Genomic DNA, 18,129 nt, shown 5'->3' on the forward strand with positions numbered 1-18,129 from the left:
TCTCAGTGACGCAGATTAAATGTCATGTGCACAAATAAAAATATTTGTCTGTAGCTGGCTATTCTTCCAAGAGTGACAGAGTCAGGGCTTTGTCCTTTCTAACCAGGTAAATACCATCTCCCTCTCTGGCCTCAGACTAAATTCTGGAGGCACGTGCAGGAGATCTCAAGATAGGAGGAACTATCTTCAGCTTGTCAGCCTTCAGGATAAAATTGCACTTAGAAAATTCTGAAAACTGAGAATCAAATTGATGTTTCTTCTTTGATTTGTAGGGTAGAAATCCTGTGTCCCTTAGGGAGAACCTAGCCTCAGAAGAGGTGCACGTAACAATTTCTCCCTGGTCTGCAGTGGTGCAAGGCTGGTATTGGATTCTGTCCCTGCATCCCTATATAAAAATACCTTATCAGAAGTGATCAGAATTAGATCAGATTCTTTGTCTGTGAGGGTGACATGTCAGAAGATGTTAAATTCCCAGTGAAATAACTTGTATATCAAGCAGTGAGATATGCCTGCATAGATTCTTGTGTACAGTGCGAACACCCATGGATCTGCTTTTATTGCCTTCTTTCCTCCAGTTGAGATCCTGTGAAATCCCACTCAGAGGGGGGCAGATTTTATGACTGGATTGTATTTTATTGCTTCTGCTTGTGCATTTACTCCATATATTTTTGAACTCCCTATGTATGTCTGTATACAGTGTTAGAAATTTGGGAATAAATTTACAACTAATCTTCAAGAAATCATTGCAGTGCAATGATTTCCTTCAGGAAGGCTTTTTGGTCCTGTCTTTGCTTTTATGAAAATGTGGAAATAGGCTGAAATACTTAAGAGAAAATATGAGAGAAATTTATCTTGCACTTAGTGTAGATTTTAAGCTGTGGTTAACAAAACGTTAGTGCCTTATGCAGCACAGCAGCTCCTCCAGCCATACACATTCACTCTTGGGAGACATTACAACCTGAAGGACTTTGTTGTTGTTGTTGTTTTTACTTCAGTGTCTTTTAGTCCCCTCTTTGTTCTGCAAATGTGAAGTGTGGTATGTTTCAATTCCTTTGCTCCCTGGAAATGTTAAAGCCATTTGCTGTTCTAACTGATCCCTGCTTGGAGTGTTTCATTACTGACGCAATCTCGAGGTGAGCATTATAAAGTGAAGTATTATTCTTGATCTCACTGTGAAGCGGTAGGGAGTCAAACTGCAGGCAGCCAATGTCAAAATCGCCTTTTCTAAAGGATTCTTTTTTTTTTTTAGAGTGAGGGTGAAGTGCATTTAAGGCTGTGTTTGCTGATCTTGAAGCTTGGGATGTAACAAGTAAAATGACAGAGAAAAATATGACCTTGCAAAGAATGAGAGGAATAAAATCTACATGAGCTTTGGGAATAATGGAAATGAGGCACAGCCCAAATGAATGAGACCTTTAAAGGTTGCCTTTCCCTTCAAAAAAGGTTTTTGATACAATATGAAGCTTCTAACAAACCATTAAGAAAAGACAATTATGGTACTATCCATAGGGTTCAGAATTCAAGGTGTTCAGACTGGCTGCAGTTTGACAGCCATAGAAATCGTTTCCCATTTAATCTATTTAACAAGAATGAAAGAGTGTTTTCGTGCTCTTAGTATGTAGAATATTTAGTCATTAATTTGGTTTTATACTGTTTTCACTGCTGAGATTTGAGCATATTGTGGAAAATTAATTATCTTAATGCATACCGTACTTACGAAGTATTGATTTGCCTTTTCCAGTTACAGAAAATTGTACCTTTCTTCCCTCTTAAATTGAATTTATTTCTTCAGAGGAGTTAGACTGGAAAATACTGCATGAAAAGCCAGGATTTTGAAAAGTGAGGTGTATTGAGTGGATCTTTTGAAACAAATTTGAAATATTTTGGGCGGCTTTCTTTCACTGCCCCTCTTGTAATGTATCAGTCCCCAAAGAAATTATGCAGTGCATCTTCAGCCATTAAAGAATGAGATGATGATGGTTATTATTATTATTATTATTATTATTATTATTATATCCCATCCAAAGCTTCTTCCTCTGTTCCTGCCTTCATGTAACTGAACTGATGGGTTTTTTATATTCATTCTAGAGTGGCTGGTTTTGGAAAAGTGACAGAGAGATGGGAGTGGGAAGGAAGTTGGTTGGTTTGGTACATGGGGTTTGTTCTAGTTGGGTTTGTTTTCATTTTGTTTTGTTTTGTTTTCTTGGAACAAAATCTGTAGCTTTAGGAACAATGGAAAAAGAAAAGATGCATGTTCCCTTGAATTTTCCTGTGGATTTTTGCTTTCTTTGCCAAATGCCCCTCAACACCTCTTGTGACTGGCACCAGTTGCACATTGGTGCTCTTCTTGCACATCCTCTTGTTACTACACTGTGTGTAATGAACCCTCTCCCTCTGTTGCCGTGCCATGCTTTTCCTTTCTCCTGTTCTACCAGATTTCACTCGTGATTTCTGTAGCTAACATATGAATGCTCAGAATTTCAAAACAGCCCACAGCTGCAATTAGCCATTTGTCAAGGTGTGCATGAACCAACGGGCCTGCTCACTGCAGTTACATCCTTCACTTGATCTGCTGACACACAGCAAAATTATCCTCTTAGCTCAGTGAATGAGAGAAGTCCCACATCAACAGACGCTAGTCTGGGTAATACATAAAAAACCCATTGTGTGCATTCACCCTTCCCCCTCAATGTAGAGTTGTTTTCCCCTTTCATCTCAGTGTTTCTAAAGGCAGTAAAAGCTTTGTCCACCAGCAGTTATAAATATCTGCTGTGCCACACCTCCAGTTCAATGCTATTATACTTCGGCTTGTATGTCTGGAACCCCACGAGGCATTTTCAAGTATCTTCTCCATCCAGCTCAAGCAGTTCTCATCACTCCAGAAATGTCTTTCTTTAGCTTATAGGACAGAAGAATGAGCTCCCTTCAGAGCTTAATAGACCTCTGCTTCACACAGCAGCTGAAGGGGTGCTGAGGTAGTGTAATGAGAGCACAGGCAATCCAAGTTGGAAGTAAAATACATTTTCTCTGTGATGTGCTCAACCTTTTCTTCCCTGGGGCTTAAAAACTGAAATAGACTCTTTAATTTAGCGTTCTCCTCCTGTACACTGAAATGCCGCTAATGATTGGAGAGAGTTAACAAGAGGGTAGCAAAAATGATGTGTCAGATATGTCTGAAACCATAAAAATTCTAGAGGCAAAACAATTTGAGTCATGTCAATGGATTTTGAAAATACCATTTTCTCTCTACTGGAGGACAAGGAAGAGAACATACAGAGTTCATTTGTGTCGCAGTATTTTTACAAACTCCTCATTTTAAATCAAACTTGAATTAAAGATTGGTTTAACCACAGTTAGAGTGCTATTACCCTTATTTCTTTAGAATAGCAAAATAGATTAATTTTCAAGTTTAAAAAGAAAAAAACCTAAAGCACTTCAAAACAGAGATATATTTTGTTGGGTTTGTTTGGTTTTTTTTTCTGTAGAAGCAATGCTCTTGGGAGAAGGGCTGGGATTTGTGATTCACCAGTTCAGTTGTTCTTACAAATGTGTCATGTGTGTCAGTTTTTCTGGTTTTTTTCTTTTTCTTTTGTTTCCATGAGCTTTTACTGGGCAAACTTGCTGTGCATCATGAGCACAAGGTTTCAAGGAGATCAATATCCGTTTCCAGAAACATGGCAATTTGTTATGATTTGAGATTCATAAAGGTGGCTATTTACACCATCTAAAAATGTTGAATAGGTCATCTATTATTTGACCTGTCTAATTTTTTTAAAGTGCTATAAGGAAGTTCATTTATTCAGTAAGATAGTTGCTTTTCATGAAACTTTAACATCTCTTTCCAAATGATATCTTCAGCTCTGTAGCAACACTTAAATCTACTTTGGAGTTGGAAGCTACTGCATGTTAGCAATGGCATACAATGCAATTCTAAGCTGTTCACGTGTATTTAAAATAAGATTGATTTACACTCGCTTCTTTTCCAGGGAACTACAACATAAACTAATTCTTCATGATCCAAACACATTTAAAACTGGTTCATAAAATCCTCACTCAAAACCACAAAACTTGGAAATCTTTCAAAGCCAGTTTACTCCAGCATTACTGTCATGGCTGAAAAAGCCCAGCCTCCTGGCAACTGTTTGGTCGGCTTGGTTTTTTCCCTTGATATTGCCTGTTCTTAGCTCACAAAATGTGATGTGAAAATAAATTCCTGCAATGTATCCTTTGGTGCAAATCAGCTGGAGATAAAATTGCGAAGGTAGATTCCTCAGCGAATAGGTGTGGGTTTTTAACAGAAAGCTTGCAGCTAAGAGCAAACGTCCAAACTTGCCTATATGCACCTGTGTTCCACACACCTATTTGGGATGTGTAATAGTGCCTGGTCCCAAATTGGTCTCTGGCTGGCTTTACCTGTATGGGCCCAGCTGAGGAAAGTGTCCTGAACTCATCATGAGAGTAAATTTTTACTTGTTTTTATTTTTTTTAAAATAATGTACCCTTGGCAGCTACTCCCATCTCATGATGGGGCTTATATTTGGCTGGACATCATATCTGTTCCCTGGTTTCCTCCAGTTAGGAAGGGAGCTGTTTCAGCCGCAGTGAAGCCTCTATTGCTTTTGAAGTGGGAATGAGAAAGGAAGGCAATGAAAAGCCAGTTAATCGGGCAAAACATGATCTAAGCTTTTCTACTGCCCTATCTGGTGGGCAATCACTATTTCAGGTTCCAGATTTGGAGAGGGTATTGCAAAGGTTTGAACACAGGTGGGATGCTCAGCACAATGGATAACACTTTGGAAGTACCTCTTCCCTGGGAACTCCACGGTTCCTTCCTTGTGACCTGCAGGCAGGGCTGAATCTGCGCTATGTTGTGACCAGTGTTTCACAGATCCTTGGTGTGATGGAAATGCAGCCAAATGTCCTATTAGATCCCATTGTCAAGGCAAAGGAAGACATGAGTTGCTGTTGTCTGATTAACAGCACAGTAAATTGAATCTGTTAAGTCTAAACAAAATTTGCTTTGGTTCCCACTTTTGAGCATACCTTTATTATTTTTAATGGATTGAAGCTGACAGGAGATTTGTGTAAGAAGATTTTGCAGAATTCTAATGAGAATGAGTTCTTTGTCAGTGTGCGACAAAATCCTGAATCATTCACAGAATGAAAGATGGTGTTAGTGTTATCCAAGATTATTTACAGAATATTTATAAATGGCTAAATGGTTCTCTGTTGAGTATTGGAGATATTCGTGGGCTCTGGAAGCCCTGAGGCAGCAAACACCCCTCTAACTGCAAAGGGAGTGTAGCAAGTGTCAGTAATCCATCAGGAGCCAGGGAGGGCTGTGTGGGCATGGAGGCTGCACACTGGGAAGTGCTGGGAAGGGCGCAGGTAAAGAAATCACAGAATCCCAGAATATTCTGAGTTGGGAGGGACCCCACAAGGATCACTGAGTCCAGCTCTCAGCCCTGCACAGGACAGCCCCAAGAATCTGTCACTGGTCAGCACAGAGAAGAGATCAGTATGTGACCCTCGTCTTCCCCTCATGAGAGGAAGTTGTAGGCTGCGATAAAGTCTCCCCTCAGTCTCCTCCAGCTGTACAGACAAAGTGCCCTCAGCCACTCCTCCATACAACTTCCCTTCAAGGCTTTCCACCATCTTTGTGGCCCTCCTTTGGATGCTTTCTAATAGCTTAATGTCTTTTTTATATTGTGATGCTTAAAACTGCACACACACAGCACTCAAGGTGAGGCTGCTCCAGTGCAGAACCTCGCTTTACCAGTTGGTGATGCTGTGCCTGGAATATGGTTGGCACAGGGCACGCTGTTGATTGTTACTCAACTTGCTGTCAACCAGGACTCCCAGGTCCCTTTCCATGGCCAGGTGAGAGCTGTATAAACCCAAAGGGAGAAAGCAGAAACCCTCAAGGTCCTCTCAAAGTTGCTGCCTCCCACCTGGCCCCACACACCTGCTGCAGTGGTTTCATGGCTGTGAGGAAGCCAGCAGTGGGTCAGCACCTCAGCCAACCCCTGCCTTGGGTGCTGGACACTGAGCAGCCCATCATTTCCCAAGGGAAAGGTGGTGGTGGTAGCAGTGGTGGTGGTGGCAGCAGCAGCACGGTGTCATGCAGGTCCAGTGTAACTGAGATTTTTGATGGCCGTTCCTGAGCACACCTGCTTCTCTCCCAGCAATGCAGGTATGCAGTAACCATGTGATTTGCTCTTGTCTGAGGGGGTAATTGCAATATCCTGTGTGTAGCCATGAGTGAATATAAACTTCTGCAAAGGCAAGAAATACTGCATGAGGTATTTAATCCTTATTACACATGTTGCCTGTTTTCAATAACTTTCTCAAGTCCTTTTTTGCTCTCTGGGAGCATATGGACACTGCTAAAATAATATATTAAGGAGGAAGAAGAATTTTCCAGCTGCCTCAGTAGTAGGCTTCAATTTCTGGTGTTTGTAGATATGTGTAAAATTTATCTTATCAGTGTCTCATGTTTTGATGACTATTTAGTAATAACGGTCACCCACACAGTGTGCTGGGACACCATGCTGTGTGGTAATGAGCACTCCTGGAGTTCTGTGAAGGCCTCAATTAATCATCATAGTGCCAATTAAAAAGGCCATTAGAAATACTGTCCGTAGCCATCAATTCTGCATAGCTGTTCTTTCTCCGAGAGGTGCATGTGTAATGCACTCAGATATGCACACATATGCAGACTCCTTTTTCCAGGTCGATACGACCTGGCAGAATGATTGGGCAAAATATATTGGCAGTGCTAATGAATTTATATTCTGTCTTACATCGTAACTGCAGTTAGATCCCAAATTTATTTTGCTCTGCTAAATCTTAAATCAGGTTTTGCTTCTCCGAGTATCACCTGGGTATTCATGTGGCACAGTTGTACTCAAGATCTCTTTGGAGTTGCATTGCAGTATTATCAAGGTATGATTTTTAAAGCCTACATACATTAAATCCTTTTAGAACAGTGACTTTGTTATCCCACAGTTCCTGGTGGCTTGTTGTTGTTATTGATGCTGTTGTTGCTGTTTTAATTAGGAAGCAGAGCTCATGCTTTGAGCAAGGGTCAAAAAATTATTAAGGGGCTATGGTTTTGGTTTTTTCTTGTAAAACATCTGCCTAAGTTGTTCAAAGTTACAGTGAGGATCTGGAAACCCCTGTTTTCTCATGCTCAGCAGAGGTGAGCTGTGCTCTGCAGGAAGAATGGAACTGGATGGGATAGATATGTAATAAGTGCACCTTTATCAAGAATCTGGAACTGAACTCAGGATTTTTCTCTGCTGTTAGCAAATACTTTATGAAACAAGTAGCAGATATTTATGCTATTGCCCTGTAATCACAGAAGATAATCTGCTACCTCTATCTTTTACTTCAATTGTTTAGGTACCAGATTTTTGATAAGTGGATCTTGTAATGGATGATATGGATGTCAGCATCAGTGTGCTGCTTCATAGTGGGATATCAGTTTGGCTTTTTAGTTAGCAGAAACAAAGCAAGAATACAAACAACCAGTTCCCATCAAAACATAATAATCCAAACAAACCATTTCCAAGCTTTTGCAGTTTCCAAATCCCAGAAATTACATACAGAAGCTACCCATTAAAAGAAGCTCAGAGAGTTACAAATACTTGCAGAGTTTTGCTTAAGTCTTCGCCTTTGTATATGATTGTCATCATTTCGTTTTTGATAATGTGATCAGGGAGCTCAAAAGATTTTTTGATTGCAGAAGAGGATATGGCTCTAGGAATCAGGCTTGTGGCTCCAGGAATCAGGTCTTTGTGGTGAAGGAGCTCAGTGTCTGGTTTATTTGTGGAAAGAGAAGAAATAAACCTGTTATCATTTCATTGCATGGCCACTGTCCTCACCTTGGTGGAGGACCTGGCATCATCATCTCGGGCAGACAGCACCAGCTGACATCCCCATTCCTAGAGCAAAGAGCCGTAGGCTGGGGCAAGCAGGGTTCCTACAGCTGCCACTGAAATCAGCAGGGAGATGCTCTGAACCCAATAAAATGCTAACAAGTGCTGAATACCCATCCATAGTGGGTGGACCTGCCAGCTTTTCACACAGGCATGCAGCAATCTTGGAGTCAATTGACCTTCATCTTGTTGTGCCCCCATATCCCAGCTTTTATCCAGGAAATGATAAAATGCTTTTGTCAGAAGGGAGTGGGAGAGTTTGCAAACAGTAAATAGCTTTGTTGTAAGTAGTCACATGTTAGCCTGCTGATCACCAGGAAAACTTGATGATATTAAGCATTTTGCATTCAGAGCGAAATCCGGAAGGGTGTTACAAGGCAGCCAGAAATCACAATAAGGCAAATTATTAACTAGTTTCTTTTCATTCAGTGAGACCCTGTGTTCATCATGTGTAGTGGGGTAGAAGAAAGATGCAGCTTGTTAACAAATGTTGGGAGCTTTAAAGGGTGACATTTTAAATTAGTGTATTTGTAATAATAAAGGAACATAAAGCTTGTATCTGTTAAAAGGAAATTTTAAAATGAAACGTCTTTCCTGCCCTTTAACTGAGAATCTTAAGATTATGCTAAATCCCAAAATGTGGCTTCATTATTCATTTCCTTTTTACCAGAATGTAAAATAACAGGAGCTTGAGGTTTTAGTGTATTAAAAAAGAAGTAATCCTTTTTCATTATAACTTCTGGTAGTGTTTTAATTAAAGGTATTAGGAGAACCGTCATGGGTAACACATTTTTAAATTCTTGTACATTGTGCTGAAGAGTATCTAGGAAGGGGATTATGTGCATAACTTGTTCACTCACAGTGAAGTAGACCAAATTTTGTTATTCTTTACTGCTTATCACCTACAACTTGATCATGTATATTTACATGGCAAAGAAGAAGAATAGGAGTGTCTTGTGTGTGTGAGCTCTTTGCAGTTCATAACAAATTGAGACTGTTTTTGGCAAAGTTCAGTGTTGTTTGTTCATACTGAAAGCAAATGAAACTACCGTAAAATTTGACAAATATTTGAAGATAAGACCAAGAAAAGTATTTACCTGTCTTTGTGGTTTTATTTTCTTCTTCATTTCACCCCACCACCTTTCCACGTATTCCTCCGAAGTATGCCCTCAAAGCTTGTTTCAGCCTGTATTTGCATGTGCCACCTTCAACAAAGGATTTTGGTGATTCATTTTGATGGCCCTTGCTGTTCTGTTGCAATCATATGGTGTTACCTGCCTGGCATCCTGGGATCACTCTGCACTTCCCCAGTGATGAGGCATTACCTTTCTGCAAATTTCAACAACTTCAGAGAGTAATCCAACAGAATTCTTTGCAAGCTTCCTCTGATCTGGTGATCAGCATTTTATGCCAGTGTTTTCCCTTTTTTCTTGGAGAATTTCCATGATGTCACTGCCCTGTAAAACTGTGTCTAAAGTACTTTACAGGAATGACGATGAGTACTACAGGGTGATGTATAAAAATTGCACTTGTTGCTGTTTGGAGTGAAAAGTTTGGGGTTTTAACCTCCCAACATTCTGAATGAGAAGAGAATGGAGGAAGCAAGTGGGGTTGTCCCCAGAAATGTTACTTTAATATTTTTTGGTATAGATTTTGAAACGCTTAAACTGTAAGCTTCCAGGAGGATATTTTAAAAGTAGAATGGTTTTTCCACCAACTCCCGGGCATCTGTGTAAGCCAGGACTGTCACCACTTTAACAGCTGCCAGTGCAGCTGATCTGGGTTTGAATGGAAGGATCTTGTTGATTGACGTTTAAACAAAATGTTAATTTGTTTACGTGCCATGTGGTCCCAGTGGACTTGCTTAGATGACCAGATGCCTTGAAAAGCCAAAGTTTTGGACTGTTACAAGGAGTTTGTGCAATTTTTCTGTTTGTTCTTTGTACTATTGTTTTCTTCCAGCAGATCTGATTCACTTATAAGGTGGCTTTAAGTAGAACTTTTTACTTTCAAATTCAGCTAAAAAAGTTACACTTGTGCCTGTATTCAGCTGCAGTTACTGTCTATAAACACATACACCCAGTTATTAGATGAGGCAGGGTTATTTTTCAAGGAGAAAAGTATACCCATGAAATAATAGCACGTGCTGGCTTCTCTGCTTGGATGATAGGAAGAGTTGTGTGGTTTCACTACTGTTACGCTCTTTTTGAACAGTTAGTAAATAATCTGAGATAACTTTTTCCTGTTTACTTTTTGAGTTATTTAGCTGACTGCTGATTGACCAGCCATGCTGAAAATCTGTTCAGATGGCACTATTTTTTCTTTTCCTACTTTTTTTCCTTTTTACTGTTTTTTTCTTTCTTTCTTTTTATTTTTCCTTTTTCTTAGGATCTCACCTAATTACAAGGTAGGTAGGGTAGCGGTGGCCTAATTGTTTTTACCCAGATAATTAACATCCATTCAGAAATGTGAGTCTTCCTTGCATTTTTTCCTCAGATGAATGGTTCTCAAATTTAGTTCCAATAATACAATAAATGCAAATTTATATTGCTATGAACATAGCAAAGGGAGCATAAAATAAATACATACTTATTCCCATCTGTTCTTGGTACAAGTGCTGATTTACTCCTAAAGAAAATTAGGTCCACGTGTTTCATCAAACACAAAATTTTGTCTTTTCTTATTGTGCAAAAGCTAACTATTTATCTTGCAAGTATTTGAAGATTTATAGAGTCCATGTGAAGAAATTTCTGCCCATTAATGCACATTATTAATGAATGCCTCTGGTTCATTTGGGAGTTTCGTATGTAGGAAAGAACCTTAATAGACTGGTGTCTGAAAATTTGTCTGAAGTGCCTGCAACAGTATTTACTTAAGTGCAGATGTCCCGTGGAGATTTGGCAATGCCAGCACTTCAGCAGAGTGCCCAAGGTGAAATTTTATAAACTATATGTTGGGTGTTTCAACTGTTCGTAACATTAACTAACTACATCAGACATAATAGAAATAAATAGACTTGTAAAAAGTAAATAATAGAATTGTTTGAGAAGTTACTAAGAGTAAGTAGTTGTTATAATTAGTATTTGTTGAAGTGATGCAAGATGCTAAATCTGAAAGAGTATAGAATTGTGTAGTGTGTCAGCTAATACGTCACTGGGTGAGCTGTGTCATTCTGCTGCCCCATTTAATCACTCCAAGAACAGAAAAAATTTTGAATAGCAGACTAAATCCTTTTCAAAGTACCCTCAGTTAAATGTTTTCTGCCTTTCTACTTGAGAATGTGTATATGCACACAGAGGCACACTGTTTCTCGGACATCTCAGAAGACAAAACTGGAGTCTGTAATTTTTGATTTCATGGCCATTGTGGTCTCTCTCAGTTATTAGCAGTTTGACACTCATCAAGACCAGCTTTTGCAGTACTTTAGGCCATTGAGTGAACTGAAACTCTTGGCTTGACAACAGATTTCAGAGAAGTCCAGAGAACTGTGGGAACTGGTTTAAAATCCCAGATAAGATAAAGAAACAACCCCCAAGGTGTCAAGTGTTTCTACAGTGAATTTGAGGGCACTTTTCATGTCCTTGTCAATGAAATGAAAATGGGGCTGTTTCCCTGAGAAAGTGTGAGAAAGCAGCCACACCATGTAAGAGCATTTTGCAGGAGGGGTAACGTCTTCTCCCACAGGAAGCAGGAGAGCAAGCTGGTGTCTGTCACCTTCCTCCCCTCCACAGCTGCACATTAAGCTTAGGCTGTTGTGGGTAGAGGGCCAGGCATTGGGTAAGTGGGGAGAGCAAATAGCTCTTATGGAGTTTATTCCCATTACGCCTTCTGCAAAACCAATGGAAGCCTCTAATAATTTACTGCTGGTAAAAATGATATATCCAGTTTTTACTACCTCGTGCATTTTCTTTTGGTATGTTGGTCCAAGTGAAGAAGCGTAAAATTGAAGTAAGGACAGAAGAGGGGAGGAAAAAAGGAAGAACAAGTCCTAAAGAGCGAGTCATACAATGCCATACAATGCCAGCCCTTAAAGCTAGATAAACGCTGTAAATTGCTGAGTATGAAGCAAGCATCATCTGGATCAGCTTTCCAGCATGGCAGTGATAAACATGTGACCAATAATTCAACCCGCCAGAGGAGCCATTCAGAAGTACAAATATCATGAATGCTCTGTTCTGTTTATGCACCAGAAACAGGATATGTGAGCTGGGACTTCCCTGACAGTGTGCTGTCTCTCCTGGCCTCTCCTTTGATGAGCGTCTTCCATCGGAAAGCGCAGCCTTTCTGATCCCATTAGAGGAGAGAGGCTCTGTCTCTGTGGTCCTTTTTGCAACCTGTGTGCTTTATGAACCACGCCATGCACAGGGGATTTGTTGAGAGATGTATTGGGACCTAATATGTCACAGGCAGGCTTGTTACAGATGAAACCCTGTTGACAGAAAGGATTAGCTGCAACTGAGAGAGAAAAAACAAGAAGTCATATTTTTTAAGGATGACCGTGGTACAAAATTTTGATTATTTATTGGGCAAGAAGATAGTCAGGGCTTTGTGTTATTAGAAATTCTGTACCCTAGGAAACTGGCAGCGATTTCGGCTTGGTGCTGCCAAACTGTACTCCAGAATCTGAGGTTTCATATGAAAGAGGGGGGAAAAAGCAAAACAAACAGAAAACCCTCTATACCCTGCAGCTGCAGAGAAAATACTCAGAAACTCACTGTGACCAGGGTTGTGTTCTTGTCTTGAGTCAGCAATCAGCTTGAAGCAATACCTTTGAGAAGAGCGAATTGTGCTGGTTCATTTCAATGCATGTGAGGTATGAAGCCTGACATGTTTACACAGCAGCTAGCTCATTTCAGTGTTCTTTTTGTGAAAATCTCAGTGCCATGCATGCTGTTTGAGAACGTATTTTCTTAGGACACAAGAAGAGAACCAGAAGGAAGGTCTATTATTTGTCACGTAAATAAGAATTAATGTTAAGGGTAACTTCCACTCTTCTTCTCTCCCCACTCCACACCCCCAAAGAAAAGGGGGGGAAAAAAGCACAAGCAACTTTTCAAATTGTGGAGAAATGGATAAACAAGGGTTATTTTCTTTGCCCACCGGAAAAAGCTTTAGTCATATCCGGACTCTTGAAAAAAATCAAAACAAAACCCCCTTCTTCCTACTAACCCCTACATTCACTAGCCCCTGTAGTACCATATGCCCCAACATACAATTATCCAGCTTTTCGTACATTCCACTTCTGCTCTGACAGCTATACAATGTACAACAGTTCCACAGAGTCAGAAGGCAAATCTGGGAGGCACCAAGAAGAAAGAATTCGGTGCCAGTTTGAAACAAATGTAGTGAATATGGAAGTAAATAACACAAGGAAAACTGGATACTGATGGTGTTTTTTCATTTCTGTGTGTCTGTCTAAACGTCCTATCTCCCATTTATGTAAAGAGTACTGTGAATTTCCCTTTTTGCATCAGCTTTGCTGAATTTACATGTAGAGGCTGCAAAATGCAGGGGATCTTGAACCCTGTGCTCCTGATCCCCCCAAGCAACCTGTTAATCAGTGGAACTATTGTATGGTTATATGGCTCACATCATGTTTGAGCATGGGAGCTCAACATGAGAAAAGCACTGTAATTGCAAATAATTAGTACTGGGTAAGCCTCACAAGGTTTACTTAAGAGTCCCCTCATGCCAGATTCATATCCAAAATGTATCTGAAGTATCTGAACCATCTAGGAGTCTGGGAGGTAATACTTTGTCATTGTATAAGGCAGAAGACTTGTGTATGAAAGGGCAAGGGGATTGTGAAATAATTACTGGCTCTGCATTTAATTTGAGTCAATGAAAATGCCAGAATGATTGAAGTGTTTATGCTGAAGATCAAGGAGTTATGTTGGAATAGGGTAATCAAAACCAGGGACATCTCCTTTAAATTTTTTAATATTTCTCAGGGAGGAGATAATGCAGGACTCTCAGAGTATAGCAGGGGAGTGTTGGAAGGAAAGTCAGGATCAGAGGTCACACCTGTGTGAAGTGATGGTTTGAAAATGACAAGTAGAAGTAGAAATATGCTTTACTTGACAGTGATGAATGGGTTCCTTGACCTGAGGAGGAAGACTAGAGGTGGCTTTGCACTGTGGAGATGGTAATTTGATAGTGGCAGTTATAGGTGAAAAAGTTACCCAGTAAAAATACGGTGGGAAAAATGCCTGGTCTTAATTAGGTATGGTACTCATGCCCCTGGGCCTCGATTGCCAGGGTAGCTGTGCTTTTCTACAGCCTGGGGTACTTCCAGTTTGCCATTTTTCATGCTTTCAGTGTGATTCTCCCATCCCTATTTTCATTCCACCTGTTCCCAGTATGGCTTTTACTTCGTGTTTGTCTATGCTTTGCTTACTTTCAACGCAGGAATATTCTGCATCACTCACCTGTATTCCTCTTCTAACAACACAAAACCTCATAAAGTTGGTGAACTGCTGGGCCTGGCTCAGAGTCAATATTGCTAAACCTGGGACTGTACATATAGTTTCCACAATGTGGGAGGTGGGATCAGTCATATCTTGCTCACACATCTCTCATATCTCAAGGGCAGGAAAACATTTGCCAGTGGCCTATAACTGTGCCCTTCTGCAAGCAATAAATGCCAAGAGTCTTGTCAGCTTTTTACATACTGAGGCAAAATGTTACAGGCTGCTGGTGGCCTCAGTTAGAACATGAAGCATGGATTTTGAGGTTAGTAGAGGTTTGCTTGCTTAAAAGTGGTTCTGATCAAGATGAATTATGAAAATAGCAATAAATCCTACATTTTAAAAGGTAATAAACTGACAATGTTTAAGGCAGAGCTCCAGGCAAACATGAGCAGCAGACTGAACCACCTACCTTTATGTACCTTCCTCCTCCACAGCACTCAGCATAAGAAGTTGAAGGATACTGAACCCTAGAGGGTCTTCCTAGAGGCCCAAAGAGTCGTAAGTGCTTCAGACACTATGTTATTGGGTTTTGTTCCTCTGTGTGTGGGTTTCCGTCTATCTGACCACGTGAGTCCCTTATGTACATGTGACATTGATCTATTTCTCAGCTAAAAGTACCGAGTATGTTGCAGTTTAGTATGGTGCAATTAATTGTGTGTTTGGGCACCACAAGTTCTGTTTTGTTGTGAAATAAGGGGGATGGAAAATTGGAATTAAAAAACAGTGAAGTGCCATGTTTAGCACAGTTCTTTTCTTCTACAATTCTTTGTAAAAATGTACCAAAGGTTTCTTCTGAAGAGTTGAGTTTAAAGTGCATAATCTTACCTACATCAGATCGGGGTTTGATTGCTTGCCCACCCAGTCAGGAGATACCAGCTACTTACCAACTTCCAATCAGTATGCTATCATGACACCAGTTTGGAGACCCTCAACGCCAGTGACCCATTTGGGGAGCACTCATACCCGTAGTTGTCCCTCGTTCTCCTGCCCTGGACTTGAAGTCTCATTAGTGTTCAGACATTGCTTTGAGATAATGATAATGTGCCTTTTAATTAGCATCAATATTTCTAGTCTTTTGGGAAATAATAATGTGCTTCTTTTTTACTCCTTGACTGTTGACAGATGGCCACTTATTAAACATCATTAAATTCTGATATCAATCATTTTTGTGCTTTATAAAATATGCTCATTGTTTAAAGGAAATGATAAATATAGGAGGAAGATTTTCCACATGGATTGTGTAGACTTTGATGCAGTGCTGCAGCAGCCATTGATGGAGGGAGGCCTTGTTTTTTAAGACATTGTAAGTATAATCTCTGAGGCCTTGTTAAGTCCCTTTCAGTGTATATGTGTATGTTAGAAGCAGCTCTTGTATGGAAGTAGCCCGAATGCTTTTGAGACAAAGCCACTATTTAAACTTTAAAAAACATGAACTTTTGAGAAGCCTGTGTTTATGTGCAGAAAACATTTCATGCATTTACACAGGAATCCATATTGTATGTGGTTTTGTGAATGCCATGAAAAAGTGAAGATGGATTCCTGTACGTCTGTTATTTGCAGCAAGGCTTTATTTGACTTGATGCATTCTTGGCAAGAGCGTCCAAGTAATTTCTTGTGAAACTTTGTTTAATGGGTACAATTACGATCTGCATTGTGCCCTTGCTCATCTTAATAGCAGTATTAATTTGCAGGAAGGGACAAAAATCATCTTGCAGAGTTATCAAGCCGTGTTTAGGCTTTCTGAATGCTAATTAATTCAGAGCTCAAATGCTGTACCTGCTGTTTAAAAGGCTGGCAGCTTGTATTCATCACCTGAGTGACAGCTGTTCCTTGCCTTTTTTACTCTTAGAAAAAGAGTGGGGAACATTAACTCCTTCCATGCTAATGACTGCCATATTGAAGTAACAATTATGGCCAACATTTAAATGTTATTTCTTTATCAGATTTGCTGATTTTGACAGCATATTAGAGAAAGGATTGGTGACTGTATGTTATTAAGAGAAATTACTAAATATTTATCTAAATCGCTGTTATTTTTTCTGAGCGGGACAAAAAAACCCCAAACAGTCTCAGTGGCATTTGATGCCGAAACCAGATTTTCCATGTAAGCTAAAAGAGAAAGAATTAAAATATTGCTAAGTCAGATTTGAACATTTAGAGTGAGTATGGAATCTGAAGAATTTTTTTCCTGGAAACAAATCCCTTTTTTTAACATTTACTCTCAAGAAAATATTTATTAGTTGCAATTAAATTAAATGTTCACTTAGGCCATTTAAATGTCACAGAAAATAGTAAAAGTAGAGTTTTATATGCTGCATTCAAAGCTCATCGAGTTGCTATTTGTTAAACTGAACTCCCCTGCGCTAGGAAGAAGTGGTAGTCTTTGGTAGTAAAGAAGGGGGCTTAAAGGCATGCAGGTGATTTAATTTAATTCAGGCTGAGAAAAAGTATCAACTGGTACAATGCAGATGTTCATATGCAGGTGTGAGAGGATTACACAGTTTGCCTGAGTGACTGAGGAAGTGAGATAGTAACATTGGATTAAGTTCCTTCTTTTTCATAGAGGAACAGGTAACTAAAGTGTGTTAGCTCCATTCCTCCATTCCCTCTTGTCCCAAATCAAAACACTTAAATTATACTACATTTTCTTTCTGGAGGAAACATGAGAGGAATCAGCAGTTGTTTCAGGTCAAAGGGTTTTGCTGAACTACTTACACCAAACAAAATTCTGCAAAATCTTCCGATTAGTATTTTAGGGTAAATCCAAAGTTTTTTCATTTCTTACTTTAAAGACCTACAAAGCCTGGTATGTGTTTTGCTACATAAATATTTCAGACATACGGGTGTGCAGTAGACATGTCATAATAATACAAAATTTTCATTCACATTTTGCAGGCCCTGTATCTTTAGGGAAACTCAGGGTGGACTTGGCTAATACCTCAGGGCTTTGATTCTGCTCACACTGGGTTTTACGCATTCTGACTCAGTAAATCTCATTAAGCACATGCTTAACTTAAGTATTCCCTGTTCGTTCTGTTGACTTCAATAGCAAATTGAGCACATGCTTAAATGTTTTTCAGAGCCTTAGGGAAAGATGATTAAACTAAATAACAAAGCTATGCTATTAAAATATTTTAACTCATTAAAATCCAGTGGATTTGCTGATACTGATTCACTGAAAACTCTGTATTGGAAGTTAAGCAATTGCCTTATAACTGGCTGGCTGTCTTGTGCAGCTCAGATCACCAACATCAGGATATGAGATGGGTATTGCTGTGACAATACCTTTCCTTTTACTTGTGACCTGCTGTTGCATTCATACAAATAATTAGTGATTATAATGAGTGACTGAAAATATTATTGGTAATAAAAAGGTTTCCAAGTTTGTTTACAAAGTGTTGTTGAAAATGAAAATAATTTCAAAGAATTTGTTGTTTTTTTCGAGGTTACTAAAATACCTTTTGTTATTACTCATTAACTTCAAAAGACGTTTTTTGTTTCCGTACACAGGGAGGATTTTTGAAGCTTTAGCAGTATTGACTTAGTGCTCTTTATGTGTGGACAATTTCTCTGTTAATTATGGTGGAGTTAGATACAGAGTGATTGTGCTTTAGCAAGACTGAGATACAGTCTTTGAATTAGTGTGCAAGATGCTCTGATGATTCCAGCAAGGATTAAGAAAATGCACTGCAGTAATTCTGGTTTTAATACGTTATTTC

At 39.5% G+C, this 18,129-nt stretch overlaps 1 protein-coding gene across 6 annotated transcripts in view; it reads left to right on the top strand.

Annotated features, from left to right (window-relative positions):
• Nucleotides 1-18,129, top strand: part of MACROD2 (mono-ADP ribosylhydrolase 2) — an 893,899-nt gene that overhangs the window by 383,452 nt on the left and 492,318 nt on the right. The window lies entirely within an intron of this gene.

Source organism: Corvus cornix, chromosome 3 (assembly GCF_000738735.6).
Source record: "Corvus cornix cornix isolate S_Up_H32 chromosome 3, ASM73873v5, whole genome shotgun sequence".
Lineage (NCBI taxonomy): Eukaryota > Metazoa > Chordata > Aves > Passeriformes > Corvidae > Corvus > Corvus cornix.